This window comes from Larus michahellis, chromosome 2, assembly GCF_964199755.1.
Source record: "Larus michahellis chromosome 2, bLarMic1.1, whole genome shotgun sequence".
Lineage (NCBI taxonomy): Eukaryota > Metazoa > Chordata > Aves > Charadriiformes > Laridae > Larus > Larus michahellis.
In genome coordinates, this window is record NC_133897.1 from 52759934 (window position 1) to 52779920 (window position 19987).

The 19987-nt window shown below is 42.9% G+C and overlaps 1 protein-coding gene across 3 annotated transcripts in view; it reads left to right on the forward strand.

Moving 5' to 3' along the window:
- The first annotated feature begins 425 nt into the window (after nucleotides 1-425).
- ELMO1 (engulfment and cell motility 1) overlaps nucleotides 426-19987 on the forward strand; it is a 311733-nt gene continuing 292171 nt past the window's right edge. Inside the window, exons 1-2 of one of the 3 annotated variants that reach the window (XM_074575423.1) lie at nucleotides 426-692; nucleotides 1797-1867. The gene's annotated coding sequence lies outside the window, so the exon portion shown is untranslated. Of the gene's footprint in view, nucleotides 693-924; nucleotides 1200-1796; nucleotides 1868-19987 lie in introns of those variants that run through there. The other 2 variants (XM_074575425.1, XM_074575424.1) reach the window with 2 other exon arrangements.

The window sequence follows — 19987 nt, forward strand, 5'->3', positions numbered from 1 at the left end:
TTTCTAGACCCTTCACCAGCTTCGTTGCCCTTCTCTGGACCCGCTCCAGCACCTCAATGGCCTTCATGTAGCGAGGGGCCCAAAACTGGACACAGTACTTGAGGTGCCTCACCAGTGCCAAGTACAGGGGGGTGGGCGGTCACTTCCCCAGTCCTGCTGGCACACTATTCCTGATACAGGCCAAGATGCTGTTGGCCTTCTTGGCCACCTGGGCACACTGCTGGCTTATATTCACCCGGCAGTCGCCCAACACCCCCGGGCCGCTCTCCAGCCACTCTTCCCCCAGCCTGTAGCACTGCACGGGGTTGTTGTCACCCAAGTGCAGGACCCGGCTCAAATCCCTCATCAGAAGCCGGAGGGGGAGGGACACCGGCCGCAGGGGAAGAAGCGCACGGGGTTGGCCGGATCTCGCCACCCCCCCCCCCGCCCCGCAGGTGCTGCCCAGCCGCCGGACCCCCATCGGCGGCGGCAGCAGCGGCCGGCCCCGGGCTGCACCTCGCGGCCCGGCCAGCAGGAGGAAGGAAGAGGAAGTGAGAGCGGCGGCGGGGAGCCGCCGAGTGCCGCTGCCAGCGCCGGGATGGGATAGCGCCGGGGGCAGCGCAGCGCAGCGCAACGCAGCGAGGCAGCGGCGGCAGCGCGGAGCCCGGCTCCCGCGGCGGTGGGTGGCTGAGCGGCTCCGCCCGCCCCGGGAGGTAGGCGAGCCTCGGGGCCGGCGGCGGGGCGGGTGGCCGGACGGTGAAGGGGAGCGCGGGGAGACGGAGGGGACGGAGGCGACGGGACAGGACAGGACGGGGCGGGCGGCGAGCCTCGCACCTGCCCGCGGCGGCGGCCGGTCCCCCACAGCGGGCGGTGCCGGGCGGGGGGCGTCCGGCGGGAGCGGTCGCCGTTGCCGTGAGGAAGAGGAAGCGCAGCCTCGTGCTTGTCAGTGCGGCGGGGCCTCGGACGGCGGACGCGGCCGGTGGCGGAGGGGGGTGGCCCGGCCCGGCCCGGCCCGCCTCGCCTCGCCTCGTATAGCGGCTCCTCCCGCCTCCCTGCCCTCTCCGCCGGCCCGCCGCCGCTGCCGCTCCCTCCACAGCCGCCCGGCGCGACTTCGGCTGCGCCTCCTCCGCCGCCGCCTCCTTCCCCCCCCGCGACCCGTCCCGTGCCCCGGGCGGCCCTCTGCCCGCTCCCGGCTGCGCCTTGGTGGTGGGAGGCCGCTGGTGAGGGGCGGCGGGCGGGGGCCGTGCACCGGCGGGGAAGGGAGGGGGCGAGTGGTGGCGGGGCCTCGCTTGACCCGGCGGGACCGGCGCGTCGCTTTGGGGGTGGCCGGGAAGGGCGGACGGTTCTCGGGGCACCGGCCTCGGCAGGTTCCGGCCGGGTTTAACGCGCCGGGGTCGGGAGGGGGGAAAGAGGCTGCGACCGGCAGCAAGTGCCGGCACCGAGGAGAAACCTCAACTTCCCGAGCAAGTGCATCCCCGCAGGGGATGGTACCCAGCCGCCTCCCCCGAGGGCATCCCGCCCCCGCCGCCTGGCCTTCTGGAGCTACTGGTGGGATGGGGATGGGTATATGTGTGTGTGCCGTTTCCCAAGTTTGTGCTCACAGCAGTGATGGAGCCGCTGCTGAATTTCAGGATGAAATGATCTGCTCTGAACCGTGGGTGGTGGTTACGCAAAGCCCCCGGTGTGCAGCCTTGTGAAGCAAGCGCGCATGGGGTCCAAAAAGTTAACATTAACGTTTGTTTTGTTTTGTTTTTTTTTTAAAGTTTCTTGGCTCGAAGCCTTGGCAAAGTTTATTTTGAGTATCTTTTTCCTTGCAGGACTCATACAACTGTCCAGCTCTCCCCCGAGAATGGTGTAAAGTAAATATAGGAGTTCCTGAAAAATAACAGTGAGTACATCTTGAATCAGCAACGTTTTGTTGTTAACTTTATAAGAATACCTCTTAACCTGCTAAGGCTCAAAATCTGCAACAAACACATTGAGAGCGCCAATGATAATAATGGTGCAGGAAATGTACCGTGTGTTAATTGCTTTAGTATAAACATGGTTGCCTGTGAGCTGTATTTCATGATACAGCAGTTACAGTGAAATTTAAGCAAGGGATGTTTTGATGTGTATTCTTAAGCAAATGGGTTTTCTTTTGCTTTTGTCTCTCAGCTGCCTGATTGCCCCCCGTTAAAATATTTATCTTTTGGGAAGCGGGGGGAATTGACAACCGTGCAGAGTCCTGTATCTGTGACTGAGGATGTGGTTTCCCCCTCTTCCCTGTAGCTCTTCCTCCTCCTTTCCCCCAAATGCACACATACACTCGCATGCCGTCTCATCCTTCAGTTATATAATCTTGGATCATTCATTGTTCTCATTAGTCCCATTATTTCCGTGTCATTCTTGCTTGATTGAGTGACTTAGGCAGAATATTACACAGTAAAGAAAAATATATTTGAATTTTCATAAAGTTCTAACAGTTTCAGCTGCAAGTTTGCTTTCGTTGAAGGTTTTATTTCCCTGATCCACCCCCATCCATTTTTTTTTTTTTTTTTTTTTTTTTGGAGGTCTATAAGTAGGTGGTAGGGATCTAATAACTGGTAACTAGATAAGAAGGAGGAAGAACAGTGGTGACAGTTTGCTGGTAAAAGTCCCTCTTGTGTTGTGTTAGGAAAATACCCATTAACACATGTGTCATAAAGCTGTTAAAAGTACTGCAGCAACTTTTAAAAACTCACCAGGCAGAGAAAATAAAGACTAATATGGCTAAAACATCAACGTGATGTGAAATGGGTGTTATTGAAGGATACTGTCAGTGCAGTCTGTGGATCCAAGTTCGTGATTTGACTGGTCTAGAGGTGTACCTGATTCCCAGTTTATTCCTGCCAGGGAGGTTGCATAAGGGTAGTTGACTTTCTTTTGTCTCTTTTTGCAATCTGTTTGAAACTCACCGTGCAGAACAACACAATTGTCTTCTCTGTAGCGTGCAACTTTGCTAGGAGTGTCATTGTCTGAGGTTTTGTTGTTAGGTTGTTTTTTTTTTGGAATGAAGAATGCGGGGGTGGGGGGGGAAAGAACCGGTTTCTATACTTACCATTTTGATATTTTTCCTTATATTCTCCATGTGCCAGGAAAAACTTAATAGGCATACAATTCAGATGGATTTTGGTGAGGAGATAGGAAAAATTCTTACCTACTTATTCTGTAGCAGACTTATGTGGTCACTGAAAGTATCTGCAGCTCGGCAGACATTATTATATAACCTGACTACGTGTGTTCTTAAAAGCAAGTATTTTTGTTTCCTCACTGTTCAGGTGCAACATATTGCGTACATTGTCCTAAGAAGTGATTTATTTTTTTTTTTTAATGCACCTTCACCCTAGTATTCACCAAAAAAAGCTTATTATGCTACATGAAGGTGTATCTGTTGCTGAAACACTGCTGTGAGCGTTGTACTTCCTGACAGCAGTGCTGGTCTGCAGCGAATTGCAGATCAAGAGTAACATGGTGCTCCACCCTTCCTTCCGCTCTTTGTTTTTTTCTACCTAGTAGAAGTCCCTTTGATTTTAAGGTTTGGGCTCATAGACGTGCTTTCTTACAGTGTCCGGCCTACAAAGTGGAGCTGGACTATGATCCCCCGTTTGCCATGTTGATACCCAGGGAGCAGAGCTCCCATGGTCACGCATAAGGTGTGTGGCTTTCTTCTTTTCATACTCTAGATGGGTTCAGTATGCGATGGAGTGAGAGGCTAATGTCTATAGATTTAACTGTAACTGGGAAAAGGTTTCCATAGATCTCTGCCAGTGCACCTGCGTGCTAACTTGCAGTGTCCTCCTCTTCCAATGACAGTCTGCTTTTTTGGATATATTGCCAACCACAAAGTTTCCAATCCACAAGTTGGAACACAGGAAGTTCCGTTCAAATACACGGAAAAACTTCTTTACAGTGAGGGTGACAGAGCACTGAACAGGCTGCCCAGGGAGGTTGTGGAGTCCCCTTCTCTGGAGACTTTCAAGACCCGCCTGGATGCAGTCCTGAGTAACGTGCTCTAGGCAATCCTGCTCTAGCAGGGGAGTTGGACTAGATGATCTCTAGAGGTCCCTTCCAACTCTGAAGATTCTATGTGTGTGTGTGTAATTCCGTGATTCTTAGATAAGGATTTGCTTGGAGCTTAGATGAGGCCATCAAGTACATGTGATTTTCCTCTTGAGTTGTGACTGTGCTATTGCCTGATTTTCAGTTTCCTTGAAGTAAATGATCCCTTTAAAGTTTAGGAGCCCTCATTGTTAGGCTGTGGTGTGAATGTGCAGTATGTCCTTGTATTAAAAATGTGTTTGTAGAAGGTGATGGTGATTTTGGGAACCCTGGAGACCAGAAAACATCATACATCCTTGGAGCAAGCAAAAGTACCGTTGTCTCTTCTGGTTTATTTCTCTGCACAGTTATGCCTGCGTCAAGTAGACTTTCTCCTCTGCTGTGTCCTTGCACTGTCCTGAAGGTACAACTTTGAGGGAGAACGAGTTGGTGGGGTTTGCCTCCCTGTTCAGTCATTATCCTATTAAAAAGGAGATGTCAAAAAGAGGTTTTTAGGGTTATGAAGTCTTTGTGGTTTGAACACTTGTGATTAGAAACGGCTTTGTAACAGCCATCAAACCACCATTCAGTAAGGTCTGTGCTGTATCTTTAAAAGATTTCCCGGCTTTGAATAAGGTTGGGGTTTTTTTGAAAAAGGTTCTTGTATTCGTGGCAAGAGGAATGTGCCAAGTACACGTTGTTAAACTTGTGTCAATTTAACAGAGCAACTGTTTAAAGGATTTAGGATAATTTTCCTTCTTCTTGAGTCAGTCACTTTTTTTTTTTCTTCTTTTCTTTTTTCCCCTCTCTCCAAATATAACACTGGAAAAGGAGAGAAAGAGAAACTAAAAGCAATTGGCAGAAGCCAGTATGTTGGCAGGCGTTTGATAGTACGGATCGTAAGAGGTGATAATATATATGTGACACTTAACATAAAATAAACTGCGTACATATGGTGTTACAGAGATGAATGGAAGAATAATCACAAAATTGTGAAGTTGTCTTTCAGTCAGCGTTTTTGCATCAAGCTGTTTGCAAGGATTTGGTTTTGTGGTGTGATCTTTCATTGTTGCGAGACACAGAAGAGAGACTGAAGGATAATGTTACAACCTTTCTGCTAGTTTCCTCGGTTTTCCAATCACTGTTAACATTTAAGAGGAATATTAATGAGAAGTCTGTGCCACAGGGGATGGCTAACGTGTTTCCTCTTCTCTCCGTTTCAGATCTGACAGAGGTAAACGTCTGTGCTGTGGGCAGACACTAAGTGGCTGGTGGTACCTGTGTGGTACCCATCAGTAAGCTACTAATTTCCCAAGCTGCTGAGCGGATTGGTTTGTAAAGCACATGCTTGCGCTTAAGAGCAAGGTGAACAGTGATTTATATGGTGCTTGGTTGCAAACACTTGAAGATGCATTGATAGATTTCTCCTAGCGGAAGTTTTCATCATGAGTATTTGACTTGACTGTAGTAGGCTTGTTTTCAATGGCTGCTGGGGGGGGGAGGTTAGTTGTTAGAGAGTGGAAGTGACAGACAAGCCATTTTTCTGTTCAGCAGTAAATCGCACTATGAAGAAGACTCAAAGCCACCGCTGGTAGGGGTCCCCTTAGAAAAGTGTTTTAGTTTATGTACAAATGAACTCGCTTTGGTAAGCACCCTTTAGAGTTCTACAGAAAGCTGAATATACTACCTGGAGGTGTTTTACAAATGTGATAAGTGACCTATTCTTACTGCTTTTGAGGACATAAGTCTACTTACTGATGCTTTTGCTGTGTTCCGTTTACAGTCAAGTAGCACTGCAGAACACAGGCGCTAGCACTAGCGCAAGGGAGGGAGTGGGAGCTACCAGTCAATGCTGAGAGAAAAGGTTTCCCCTTTCAGGTTGAATTTGGTTCATTTAAAGTGTTTATGAAACATCATCTTCAGTAAAGAGACTGGGGAGGGGGGGAATAAGAAAACAAATTGTTCCCAAACAGATCTATTACAAAATAATAGCTGTGCCCTAGCTGTGTGTGTTTTCTTGTCTTTGGCTTTCCTTCTGATTTTTATTTCTTAAAGTTAAACTCTCCTCATAATTTCTTCTTCCATGTTTACCACCTCTACCTTGGTACCTTATTCTTTGGTCTTTGATGTATTTATTTATCTGAGCTCTCATAGTTTCACCGACTTCGTCCACTCCATAAATTATTTCCTGGGCATCCCTTAGATTCTTACTCAATTAAATAACTTTCTTTAAGATTTGCAAGAAAATCTGTGTGTATCACCTCCTATGTTCTTTCAAAGTCTACCTCAAAGTGTTTATTGTACAGTCCTAATTTTTGGGGGGCATATGAAGGGTAAAACTGTCTCTGAAATACAGCATCATCAGGGACTGAGTAATTTTTTTTTTATGAGCTACATGAATACATATATGATAATCTAGGTTTTTTTCTTATTAAGCTTGCTCCATTTGGAAGGGAGGATGGGTCACTGCTTCTAAGAGAACTTCAGATTCTGGAGATGCGATGGCGTTAAACTCCCATTCTTTAATACAGCAGAGGATGCTTGCTTGAAGATGATCTAATTTCCCAGAGCTTTTTGCAAGTCAGAGAGTGTGCACAAACATGGACAAAATGCTCCATGTGGACCTTTTTTTCCTTAATGTATGAAGCTGACAACCTGCAGATCAAATACATCCAACATTTTGAAGTTAGACAAAAGGAGGGATATGCAGGGTATGACAAAAGGCTCAAATAATGCTGTCAACATGTCAGCCTTCCTCCTTCAGTTGAAATTTTGTGTACAGTTCCTGGGATGGAATGGCTGGTGCTGTTCAGACGTGTTTTTCTTCTACCTCGTGGTCAGCTTGGTAGTAAGAATGGGAAGAGTCAGGGCTCCTGATTTAGTCTGACTTGCAGCCCATATCTGTTTCTTCTGATGCTGACTTGATCTTTTATGTAGTAACAGGAGATGCATAAATGTTGTGAAAATAGGAGAATGATTTTTTGATTATTTTTTTTTTAAATGTAGTTAAAACAATTTTTGCTGTGTTTTGGAGTGATGGAAAGAGTTTAGCAAAACCAGTATTTCAATAAACTTCTATAAAACGCGGTTGTTTTAACACTTTCTTCCATACATACAGAACTGTCTTAGCTAATGATTTATATATTCTTAGTATGTGCAGCAATTCTGGTGCTTGCATTTGTAGCCAAAATGAAAATATTACTTGCCTATTTTCTTTCTCTTCGGTCATCACACACATATTGTATAGTCCAGCAGAAGTGTAAGGGATATGTGGGTCTTGGCAAAGATACCTCATGTGAGTAGTTCAGGATTTTGTCCAGCTAGACTGGCAATCTGCTGCATATTTCATTGAATCTTGCTGGAGTGACCATAGTGCTGGTGACTCTTTAAATTGATGCATTGTATTTTAAGAGAAATGGTAATCTGTTGAGGTAGGGCGATGAGGAATTATAAGTATTCACAGAATACCCTCTGGCCAGACAGTAAAGTTGATTTGCACATTTCTCGTCTAATAGTAAGAGGAGAAAAATGTCTATGACACAGGTTGGTATAATATAATTTTTACTCTTAGTGCCAATACATGAATTTGTTACATTCCAATATGGTCTTTTCCTTTGCTTTGCTTTCTGGAATACAATTGCACATTAGTTTTCATAGCAACGGTCGTGGCTTCAGCTGGAAATGGAAACCTGATAAGTGCTGGCTCAGTGCATGGACTTTTGGACAAACTTTTTCAATAACACTGAGCCAAACCAACTCAAAAAAAAAAATAATCCCCAAACCTAAGTCCTGGTCCTTGCATTCTGAGAAGGATATCTAGTATACCCTTTGGTCACTGGGCTTTTAAAATGCTGGAGTATTGGTGTTTGTCTTTTTTTTTTTTTTTTTTTTTTTTTTTTTTTCTCCCCAAGTTTTTTTTTTTCCCCCCTCTCTTCAAACACCAGGGCACTCATTTGTTGAAACTCTACCCCCTGTGGTTCAAGTACATTCCTCCTATCAACCTTTTCACCCCACCTCCCACTGTCCCTCTTCACACGTACTCTGACATCTCTTCTGCTCACCAAACTCACGAAATTCAGGTCTAGATGTGGGGTCTAATTCTGAGCTATAGTTTATGTAGGTCTATAATCTCTTCTCCTATAGATATGCATACAAGTTTCTTGTTGTGCTTAATCTTCTTTTCCTGGAAAAAAAAAAGCAGAAAATTTGAACAAAGGAGAACTTCCATTGGAGAGCAAAAGACAGAACATTTGGTGTGGTGGTTGTTAACTACTCAGGAGAAGATTGTAAAAGGGGGGAAAAAAGATCCAACCAACCAAAAAGCCTTCAAAGCCAAAAGAAAATGTAGGGTCTTTTCCACTTTGGGCCACTTAATGCAATTTTAACCATATCTGTGGCAAGTAATTAAAGATTTGACAGCTAGTGCCAGTTCCAGGAAAGGAAGAAAAGGGCATGAAAAATGGCCCACATCTTAAACTAAAATACCAGGTTGGTTTTTTAAAATTGTGTCTAATGTTAGAAGTAGGTCAGTTTATGTGGTCTTTTTTGAAAAGAGTCATTTTCATACTTTGTAGCCAAAAGTGAAATCTTTACAAAAGTGCAATTGTGGAAAGCAGTGTATAAAAGGTGGAAAGGGAAAAATCGTCTCTTCTGCCCTGTGTTGCTCTGAGCCTTTCTCTGTCCTGGCTTTCTTCTCTGATGTATTTGGACTTGACCTATGGAAACTTCTGCATCTGTTCTTCCCTCTGTATAAAATGCTGGTGATTTCAGTCTATGTTTCTTGGGTTAGCCTTGGGATGCAACATGTACAGCACCTTTCATAAACTTTTATAATATGCAATGACCCGGGCTTTTATTTCTTGACCTGCCAAAAATAACCCATTTTTTCCTTCAGCTACCTTAGGAATTTAACTTGTTGGAAGAGTGTATGTGTGTGTTTGTGTAACAGCAAGAGTCGGTAGCATTGCGCTGTGTTGGGATGGTTTTCTGAAAGGCAAAAGTTTCAAAGACTTTATCCCCTGCAGCTGCAAATGAGTCAGAAAACATATTATGATAAAGCAGAGATGTGTGCAGAGGGAGAAGGGAAGAAAATAATCTACATAATTTTAAATCCAAGTTGGAATTCGAGTTCTATTTTAAAACAAACACATAAATAAAATGGTCTTGGGCTATTTGCACTGGAATTTTAAATTGATTTCCTGGCTCGTACACCAGAGGGATCAAAACATCCACAATTCAGCGGTGGTGGTGGTGGTGTGTGAATTCAAGTTAAAACAGTACGTCTTAAGATTTTTTTGTTATGTTCCAAATTGCTTAAATTTTGTAAAATTATTCACCTCACTCTAGAGATGGCGAGGCTTTTAGCTTTGGATTAATTTTGTATAATTAATATATGAGGGTTGAAAAAGCAACTGTGCTGGCCTGTGGGCTACTTTCCTGTAATTAGAGGAGTGATGGCATAAGGCAAAAAGCAGTCAGACTTCCCTCCCCTAAATCAGTAAATAGAGAACCACCAAACTAGACTAGAAGATCAAACCTAAGTCAACCTGCAAATCCTTTGTTTCCAACTAATTGTTCTTGCTGTGTTCACTGGTCCCCATAAGCTTGACTAAGGGGATAAGCCTTGCTTTCCTGTCTTGAGGCTTTTCTCTCTTGATCTATTGAAATTCAGAGCGGAGGGCCCCCTTTAGAGAATGTCCTGTGGGTAGCTGTCTCCTCTATAACAAAGAGGCTCCAGCTGTGGATATGGTTTGAAGAGAGAGGTAGCCTCTCAGGCAGGCAATTTGGAGTCATTTAGGAAACTGGTAGTTTCAATTTAATTTGGAAATGGTGAGCCTGAGTCAGTGCAGCTTTTGGACGGCTGATGTCCTGCGATTCAATTCAAACAGTACCTGGGCATTCCCAACATGGCCTGCTACAGGTTCCATTTCTGAGATACATAATTGTAATGGAATTACACTGTGTAGCTATGTAGTTTTAACCTGATGAAAGAGACGTTGTAAGTCAGCAATTTGACATTGGAAGGATGTCGTTTCAGTCTTTGCATCAGCTAAAGACTGGCGCCAGAAGTGAGTGCATCCTCAGGACAGCTGCTCTCCAATATTTCATCCAACAGGAAGGAGAGGAGAATTCAGGTGTGCCATGTAAGTGCGAATTCTGGTAAGAAGTAGTAGGCATAACCCCAGTTAGAAGGGCAGATACATTTTTATTTTTTTTTCTGTATCTTTTAGCATCTTCATCCCGGTCTGTTTCAGCAGCTTCATCTGTGTTGAGATACCCAGCCATTAGCTATGCATGTATAATTACAGCTATGCATGTAATTAACTGCATTATCAGTATTAGGCAAAAGGAAAGAGAGTTGTGTGTTTTAAGTATGGCACTCCGTGTGTGTTATCATTTCATATGCATACTAAATGAGACAAGAGGCATTACTTAAAGAGAAGCCTTGGGAGGAAAGTATCCTTTTAAAAAATTAATCTGGATCTATTGTTTTGATAGAAGTAGTACCACTGAAAAAGGGTAATCAGTTGTAATACCATTAGCTTGTGAGAGCATGAGCAAGATCTCTTAATCCACAGTATTTACGAAAAGGAACAGGTAAGTCTAGTATGGAGGTTGTAGAGAGGTGGGGGTCAGTCTCTTCTCCCAAGTAAGAGGCGATAGGACAAGAGGAAATGGCCTCAAGTTGCACCAGGGCGGGTTTAGACTGGATATTCGGAAAAAAATTTTACACTGAAAGGGTTATTAAGCATTGGAACAAACAGGCTGCCCAGGGAAGTGTTTGAGGCACCATCCCTGGAGGTATTTAAAAGACGGGTAGACATAGTGCTTAGAGATATGGTTTAGTGGTGTTTGTTTGGGGTTTTTTTTTGTTTTTTCAAGAGTTAGGTTGATGGTTGGACTAGATGATTTGAAAGGTCCCTTCCAACCTAGGCTATTCTATGATTCTGTGATACTCGATCTTTACCCGTTCTATGCAGAAGTTACAAGTGGGAGTAAGGCATGGGTGTGTTCTGTGTTGATAAAGGTAACCTGAAGCAGTTAGAAAACTTGGAGGTTGTTTTGAGCATCTTCTCAATGTTAAAAATACAAGCGTAGATAGCTGGCAGAATGCAGACGTCAAGGGCTGTATTTGCAAGCTATTTTCTGGAGTAAAAGCTGGGAAATTGCCTTCGCTACAGAAAGCATGGATGGTATGCATCGGCAGTGGGAACTCTTGTTCTCTCCTGCTGTTTTTCAGATCGTGAAGTGAAGTCACTGCTGTAGCTGTACTGCCTTGCTGAGCTGATAACAGCCTAACTGGGCAGAAACGATCTACGATGAATTCTTTTCAGATAGAGGCAGAAGATAGCTGCTCCACCTACTGAATAATGGCAGAGGAGCTCCTTGGATGGTAGAGGAGCTCCCACCAAACACTGGGATGAGCTCAGGGCAGATCTATTTAGGTCAGACTGTCTAGCATTTTGTATTAAATCTGCAGATCAACTGTAGGTAGAAATTCTGGAACTTTTCTAGTGTATGCTGAGGTAAAAGAAAAAAGTATTTGGTGGTTGGATTCAGTTTGAAATATCTGCTATTGTTTGTTTTCATTTGCTAATCTGATGCTGGCGCAAAGCCTCATGAACACAAAGTCAAAGAAAAGTGGGGCTTTTTTAGAAGGCACTTTGTCAACAGACATGAACAAAGGTGGTTTTGAAGTGTTACTGAACCACTGACAAAACCTCTTAAAGGAGCGTACTCATTAGGCCTCTCTGGAAACGTCTAGATTTCATGAAGTGAAGGACCATCAGCTCTGTCTTCCCTTACTGAGTTGATTGTTCAGTAATTCTATAGGCAACAGCTCTGTCTCTTGGGCGGTAGTCGCTGTGTGTAACTAAAGGTTGTCCGTAGATGAAAATCATGAAGTAGCAATATGATTTAGTTAAAAAATACCAATCCTTGGCATTCTCCTTATTTTTCTGTTTGGTATTTGTACTGATTTAATGTCTGGATATCTACACTTAGAACTGAAAAAAATCTAAGGTTTTGTTGTTTGTTTTTTTTTTTCAAAATAAGAGCTTAATCTGTAATTTTTTGCTGGCTTAATGGAGAGAGTTGTGCAGGTGATTATCTTGTTCTCATACAATGAAAGCTGGTGATAATTTTCCATAATATTTCCAATAAAAATGTTAACCAAAGAATCCTGAACTGTTGGCATAACTCAGTTCCTCCTGCTGAAATAACACAATTCAGTCCAGTGGTATTAAACCACTAGAGAGTTTGGCCTTTAGAAGAGGAAGAAAGAGAATTATCTCAGATACACAGTGCTGTAAATGTTGACTCTTCAGTTGTGACTAGTGTGTAACCTCTTTGTGCAGACAATCAGCCCATGAGTTCACAGTTCAGCACTTAGCAGTGTTGAATGAAAAAATGAGTTCAGAGAAAGGAAGGCGCCTTCCTTGAATTGTATGAGAAATTGATGTAGACTGTTCAACGTTACTTTTTCCTTTTTAAAGTCTAACATTGGTCTTCAGTTACTCCTGGTCCTATTGAGGAATTCAGGAAATCAGTGAAAGTTGAGGGTGATACACGTGATAATTGCAAAGGGTTTTGATATTTGCAGAACAATTGGGACACCATAAGGGAAGAAGTTGTCTGCTTCTTTCTCACTGGTATGCTACTAAAGCAGAATAATTGTATTTAGGAAGAGAAGGACCTTCTCTGATTTTGTGTTAGTAGAGCGTCTGTGTCTTGGGAGCAGCAGTTTCCCCATCATTGCTCTTGTACACAATGAGATTGTGTTGCTGCAACATTTGTATAAAATAATGTGTCTTTCTGCAGTAATTCTTTTAAACGATTTCCAACAAAAATTAGCGTCTTTCTGCCATTGTCAATGGCTTGCCTTTGTACAGTTGTCAAAAGAAGAGCAAGGCTTTATTGGGAAGAACCAGCAGAAGAACAGCCTACCCAGGGAGGTGGTTGAGTCACCATCCCTAGAGGTATTTAAGAAATGTGTAGATTTGGCACTTCAGGGCATGCTCTAGTGGCAGAGATTGTAGGGGTTTGGGTTTTTTTGTGTGTGTATGGTTGGACTCGATGATCTCAAAGGTCCTTTCCAACCATGAAGGTTCTATGATTCTATGAAATTTGTAGCATTTGGCCCCAGCATTTGCTTCTGCAGAAAGAGGACAGAAGTACTGTGTTTATTTATGTCTGTGGGTATATGAGATCCACAATGGAACGTCTTTTCCTTCTTTTCTGCAGAGCGTTTTTACGTAGGTAGGAGCAGCAGGTGCTCATTGCTGGTGAAAGCCATTGTGTGCTACCTGCCCTTTTGGAAGGGAAAATTTGTGCGTTTTTATTTAAAAACTGCCAATGCCGGTGGCGTTTTTCTTTTATTACTATTATTCTCCTTTTTAAAAACCATGTCTTGGACTTCCTTATCTCCTCTCACAAAAAAAGAGATTGTTCAGTGTCGGGCTCTTTGTTGGAGCTGTGCTGCCAGGAGCCTTCCTGGCCTCCGGCACTATCAACAGAAAACGCTGCCCTTGAAAGAATGGAATATAGTTTAGGCGGGGTGGAGGCAGGGGGGGGATACCAAGACTGGGTAGCGAAAGGCAGAACTTGGCATCGCAAGGAAACGTCTGAAAAAACATTCATGCTCCTTGAAATTTTTGAGAATGGTAGAATAAGGTTACGTGAAGGAGGAGAAAAGAGAAATAAAGCGAGTAGAAGGGGAACGTGTTCGCACGCCCAAAAAGGGGATGGGAAGGTATTGCAAAGTTTATTTAGGCATCGTCTTTTTTTGCAAGGTAAGCCTGGAACAGGGAATTGGTGATCCCTAGTGTTTTAGTTTAGTAATTTAAATCTATGTGATACATAATTATGTATTTTGGGGTTTTCCCCCTGACTCAGCCACACAAGCTTAGTCTGACAGGGGTATGGAAATTGGATATTGCTGGGCCATAGTGTAACTTCTATAACTCACTCTGAAGAATGGAAGAGTGATATATAATGGCACATTTGTCAGGTAAGTTTTCCTCAGTAACACCTCATTCCTCCACAGCTTTAATGCATGCTTATTTTTATATATATAATATATGTCCATTGGGTGCAAAATCTCTAGCTGGTGGCAGGGCAGGACCATAATGTGTTCATAAACAACCTTTGGGGTGAACGATGAAGCCCTGTTGCAGTTTGGATTGTCCTGTGGGTCAGGAGCCGTACAAACTGGCTACTTGCTCAGAACCGTCACTCTGGGCTTTCTCCTTTTTTTTTTTTTTTTTTTTTTTTTTTTTTTTTTTCCTCCCCATGCTTTCTGTCTGCTGTTGCAGAGCCTGTTTGAGTCCTCAGTAGACAGCATTATGGGTTGTCTACCATAAGGCTGCAGTGGGAGTAAGGAAGCTCTTGAGCTAGGAAGCTCTTGAGCTTTTAAGGCCAATCCTAGATTATTCTGGGTCTTTTAAGGTGGGTGGGTGGGTGTGAAGACAGGAAGGATTCTTATTCCCATTAAATTACAATTAAATGTGCACTCAAGTTTTTGTTTTTGTAAGTAATCCCGTTGATTCTGCGCAAACCAAGATGGATATGGGTCATGTTCTTTTTTGCAGTACAGGCATGAATAATGATGAAGAAAATAAATGCATGGGTCAGATAGCTGAGTGGGAAGCACTCATCTTATGCAGCTATGCTGCTGACAATAGGTACTTTCTAAGCAGCTTGGAAAGTCTTCCTATGAAGACTTTTGCTATTTAGGAGGCAAGAGCTTGTAATTTGCATTCAGGAAGCATTTTTTTTTAATCAAAATATTTGGCTTTTATATCTGTGCACAGGTGTGCATGCGTGTAAACACACAGTATGACAGCACAGTAGGGTCTTTGCTAATTTTTTTTAATGGTTGTGAATTTTAAGAAATTAGCCATTAAACTGTGGTTGGATAAAGGGCGCGGGCATATGGCTGTGTTCTTTACCAAAAGACTCTGAAGGCCGCTGGATTAATGTTGTTTTCATCTCATTTCACTGACCTTTGACCCTGAGAATTTTGTGTAACTACTAAATTAAGCCACCAGTGGATTATTTGCTATTCATTTCAGCAATCCGCTATGCTACAAAAACTGTAATGTCTGTCTCGTAGCGAGAAGGAGCATTACGCTGCAGCAGTTGGGTGTCTCAAGTGTGTAGTGAGGCAGGGAGCCAAAGCCAGGCTGCTCCTCGCTGCTGTGAGCACATCGTTGGCTTACAGTCGATGGAGCATGATTGCTCGGCTTGTATCGTTGCTCTTAGAAAATGCTGGGTGCTGTGGGTTTGTTTCCTAACTATCTATTGGAGGGTCCACTTTTAAGGACTGAATAATGTTTGTCATTAAGGGATCAGAGTGTATTTTCTTGAAAGCTGAAAATGAATGAAATTAAAGAGGTCCTTCGTGCTGTTCTGACTTCTGCGTGAGAAAAGGATGCTGGGTATCAAGGTAATAGGCAACACATTTGAAAATTTTTCTCTAAATGTTGTGCAAGACCTGTGGAAATGAGTGGATCTCCAGAGTGTTAAACAAGAATAAAGTTTTATTGCTCGCTGTAAAGCTACTGGTGGAGGGAATAGTTACAGTAAAGCAAGATGAAGTTTAAATTTAAACCAGCCTGCCTGTGCTGGTCCGTGTGGATAGATCCATATAGATATACTTCGTCTGAAATAACCACTTTTTTAGAAGGTTTTAGAGAGGAAGGGACGTGAGTTACGTTTAGGGGCTTTTGGATTAATTTAGATTCTTTCCTTACACTTACTCCTGAAGAGGAGCCACACTGACTTAGGCAGGTAGCGTTTTGCGTTAACTTCAAATTTTACCATGGAGGCAGGCAAAACGAGGAGAGGAAAAAAAAAATGTTTGCAGATATAATCTGTTGTCCTGACTATTCTGGCGGTTCTAAATATCAGCAGTGCGTGGAGAGTTACTGGCAGGCCCTTTCCGTAGCGCACAGCTTCAGCAGCCTGGCTGCCAGGAAAGCCAGCAGCTTACTAATAACTGACTAATCGTTTCTGTCACACCTGCACAAGCCTTTCTATCTCCTCAAAACACATTAGTATTCATGAGAAGTTATTGAACCACGATGAATCACAAACACGTTTTAAGTAATTCTTTTGTCATTCTCCTTGGGCCAAGTACACCTTTCCTAAACAATACCTTATTTTTCGACCCTGTAAAACATTTTATTTTTATAGTCAGAGAACTGAAAATCAGATAAATGAAACCCTCTCTGTGTATTCAGGCTTACCTTTTAATGGGGACTTTGTACCCCCACTTCTCACTATTTACCTCTGAGCTCCATCGTGTGATTAGATTAAAAAGCTCTGGTCTGTGCTGGTTTTATTAATGCAGTAATGTGGTTAGAATCCATAACGTGATCCCATTAGTTGTGGAGCTGTGGATGCCAATTCTGTCACCTCCCTGGGTGTTCACCAGTTAACGGCTGGTTTCCACGGTGGGCTGTGTCCGTCTCAGCATTGCTCATTGGGTCAGATGATGGTTACTGAAACTGCACGGGAACTCCACGAGCCTTCTCCATACGGGAGGGCCTGTGCTATTCCAGGATCTCGCTGTGATCTCACCAATACGTGCCTGCCAAGCGCTTAGTTTGATTTACTGTTCTCATTTTCTGTGTAGACTTATGCAATCATGAAAGGAAAGATTAAATCAGAGTGGGAATGACTACGCGAATAACTGATGGAAATGTAAGAATGAACAGCAACAGCTATAGAGTTGTTTCACTTCAGGTATTTATTTGGAAAGTTCAGCGATAAGTTTGATCAAAAATGCCATGTTTTGCTGGGACTGGAAGGAAATATTGTACAATGAAATGGAAGTATTACCTGGAATGTCCTATAAAAGAGAACCTCAGGTGTAATTGTCTTTGTTACTTGATGTTCCCAGCATTCAAAAGCCAAAGCTTTAGGATGGATTTCTGCTGGCAAAAAGTTGTATTAGGTGTGGAGAGCAAGAGGGGCTCCTATTTCAAAAGTTGGGTCATTCTCCCCACCCGTTAAACTTTTAGCTTGGTACCCTTAGAAACAGCAACAGATTCTGTTGCTTGTATATATGGGATCTGTGTCTCTTTTTTCCCTCTTTCCCCGTACAGTAACTTTTAAATTGTCGGCTGATTCAAGCCAAGTCAGCAGAGCAATAGAGTTCCCAAAGATGCAAAGTTCAGACAGGTTTTGTGAAAGTAGGCAACTGGATGGAACAGAAACTGTAAAGGAAGGACTCAGACGTGAGCCTTCATTAAACAGCTGGAAACCTGCACCAGGGATTCAGATGGGTTTGCCTTAGCCCTGCTGCTCGCAGGGAAGCTGTTTGCTTTGCTTTGTTAGACAAATGTATGAGAAAAGGAATCTCTCACTTTTCTAAGGAAAAACAAAACAAAAGGCCTGAAAGCAAAACTTGTGCTAAAAACAGATTGCCGTCTCATAACTTACCTGACTTCCACTCTGAAACATGTAGGGTGTGATTTTACTGTACAAAAAGCCTCACTGTCAGGGTAGTTATAAAGAGTCTTCTAGATGAGTGAGATTCAGGCTTCTCTAACATTTTCATCAAGGCGTTGAAATAAAAATATTTAGGAGGACTTAACTTTAAACAATAAAAACTTCAAAACTTCAATGAAGCACTATATTTTATTCACTTTTAGGCAGTCCTGTGCTGATCATACAGTGAAAGAGCAGAATTGGGGGGGTAATACTGCTAACGAAGGAGACTTAACAAAAATATAAAAAAATGTACTGTGTGTCCATATGGGATAGCGCTGTGCAGATGGTAGACAAATACAGATGAAGAGCTATAAAATCTTGTTTTACTGGGGAGCTCAACTAAAAAGAAACTTTTTACTGCCCAGTAAGGGTGGATCACAAATTAATTTTATGTGTTTGATAGGGAATCTTTTTGAGCTTAAAAACATGCTACAGCATGAACCCATGCTGGTTAGTTTTGCTGTAACTGTAAAGTCCACAGATCATTTTTTGTCTCACTATAAATATTTTAAGTTCTACGGGGATGCAGAAGGGAAGTAAGAACTTCCCTGAACATGATGGTTAAGGAAAATAGGATGTTAATTGTTTCCAAATGCTGGCTTGCTCGTTAGGTAGAATTTATTACTCATCTCCAATTGGAGGAGCCATGCAAATTCAGATGGCCAGTGGCTAACGAGGCACTAAGTCTAGTGAATTCTTCTCAGAGCTGGTCTGATAGTAGCTTCTACCATGGCTTTCCTCACACCTCACTTCGTGGCTTAGTTCTTCCTTTTGACCTGCTGCTAGCCAAGAGCCTGACCAGGCTGGTTTTTCCCGCTGGAACTGTGAGAAAGAACTTGTGAGTTTTGTTATTCCTCCCGACCAACAGTACCATTGCTTACTTCTGGTACCTGTTCATAGATGAAAGGAATAGGTGCTGTAACTCAGCGTCTTTTTAATTTTTTAAATAATTAGTTCTCTCTCCCCACACTTAGCATAAGTTCCCTCTTCAATTTGAGGAGAGCGCACTACCTTGAGTTTGTCTTGTGTCTCTCCATTCTAACAGATTTAAGTACCTTTTTTGGTGATACTGTTCTTTTCTAAGCTCTTGTGGTGTCAAGACTCACGGACTGTTGTAAAGTACATCCTCCGATTGAATTATAGCTGTCACTGCTGGCTGTGTTTTAGTCCACTCCAGTCCTGGCTGCCTTTTTTGCTCTAGTCTCTGAGGTTTTGGTCTCTTTCTGTCCTGAGCGTTTAAATTCTCACATGTCTATTTCATTTACAGTTCTTAACATTAGATTTATTTTCAAAGTCCTTTTTGAGGAGGAATGTGTGGGAATGTGTGTATAAACCATAAAAAATGTTAGTCCTTTGGGAACCACATCATTTTACAGTTTGTGTTCCTACCTACTGATATCTTTAACTAGGCCATGCTTTCCTTTTTTCCTTCCCCCCCTTCGGGGAACACTATTTGAGGTGAACTTTCTTCCTTTAGGATTTTGAATCCCAGTCAGAGCAGGATTATTCATCTCTTGCAGACATTAATTCTGAGTTACCGCTTCTGTAGCAGTCCTGAATATTATATGCCTCTTCTGGGTTTGTGGGTTAACATTAATTTAATGCAATTATTTTCAGCTGCTGTTTTTTCCCTTTAAATCCTGTACTCTGCTCTGCTAAGCTAATGAAACGCAGCTATTGTGGCGTACTCACTGCTCCGCTTACTAAAGGCACTCGTAATGTGGAACGCACTAACTGAAAGAGATTTTCCTGTCTGCGGCACATGACAGTTCATAAAGGGCTGCAAGATTTTTTGCCCTTCTAAATACTTTTTATTGGCTGAGTCTTTTGCCACTTCCTTCCATTTGGGATTTTCTTCTTTCTTATGTGTCTTGTTTTTTTTTTTTTTTTTTTTTTTTTTAAAAAAAAAAAAAGAAAAATCTTAAAGTCAATTGGTGATGGTATGGAAGGAAGGAGAGTAAAAGGCTCACCTTTCACACTAATGCAGATGTGTCCTGTTTCTTATGTATTTTAAGAACCACGTGCCCAGGATGGTGGAAGTTATGCTGTTTTTTTTAACATAGGGCATCTGGATGGTGTGTTTCAGGATGCTTGTGGTGGTGGAGCTCAGGGTAGCTTATTGCCGTAAGAATGACTGTGCTTTCAGGGCTGGACCGCTTGCCAGATGAACTAAAAATGCCCACCTACTTCAGAGGGTGCAGGATTCGGCTTGAAGTCAGCTTGAAGATGACTTCACTGCTGTATCATGTAGGAGGAGAGGATTCACTGCAAGGGAGGCAACATATGTTTAAACTTAAATATCGTATAATTAGCCAAACTGGCAAAGGAAGCTGTGAAAAACATAAGGAATATGTATTAAGTCCATTTTATGATGTTTAAAGAGTTCCCCAGTGCGAGAACCCTCTACTCCAATATTAATCTTTTACAAAGCATTCGTATCCTGCTAATGGAT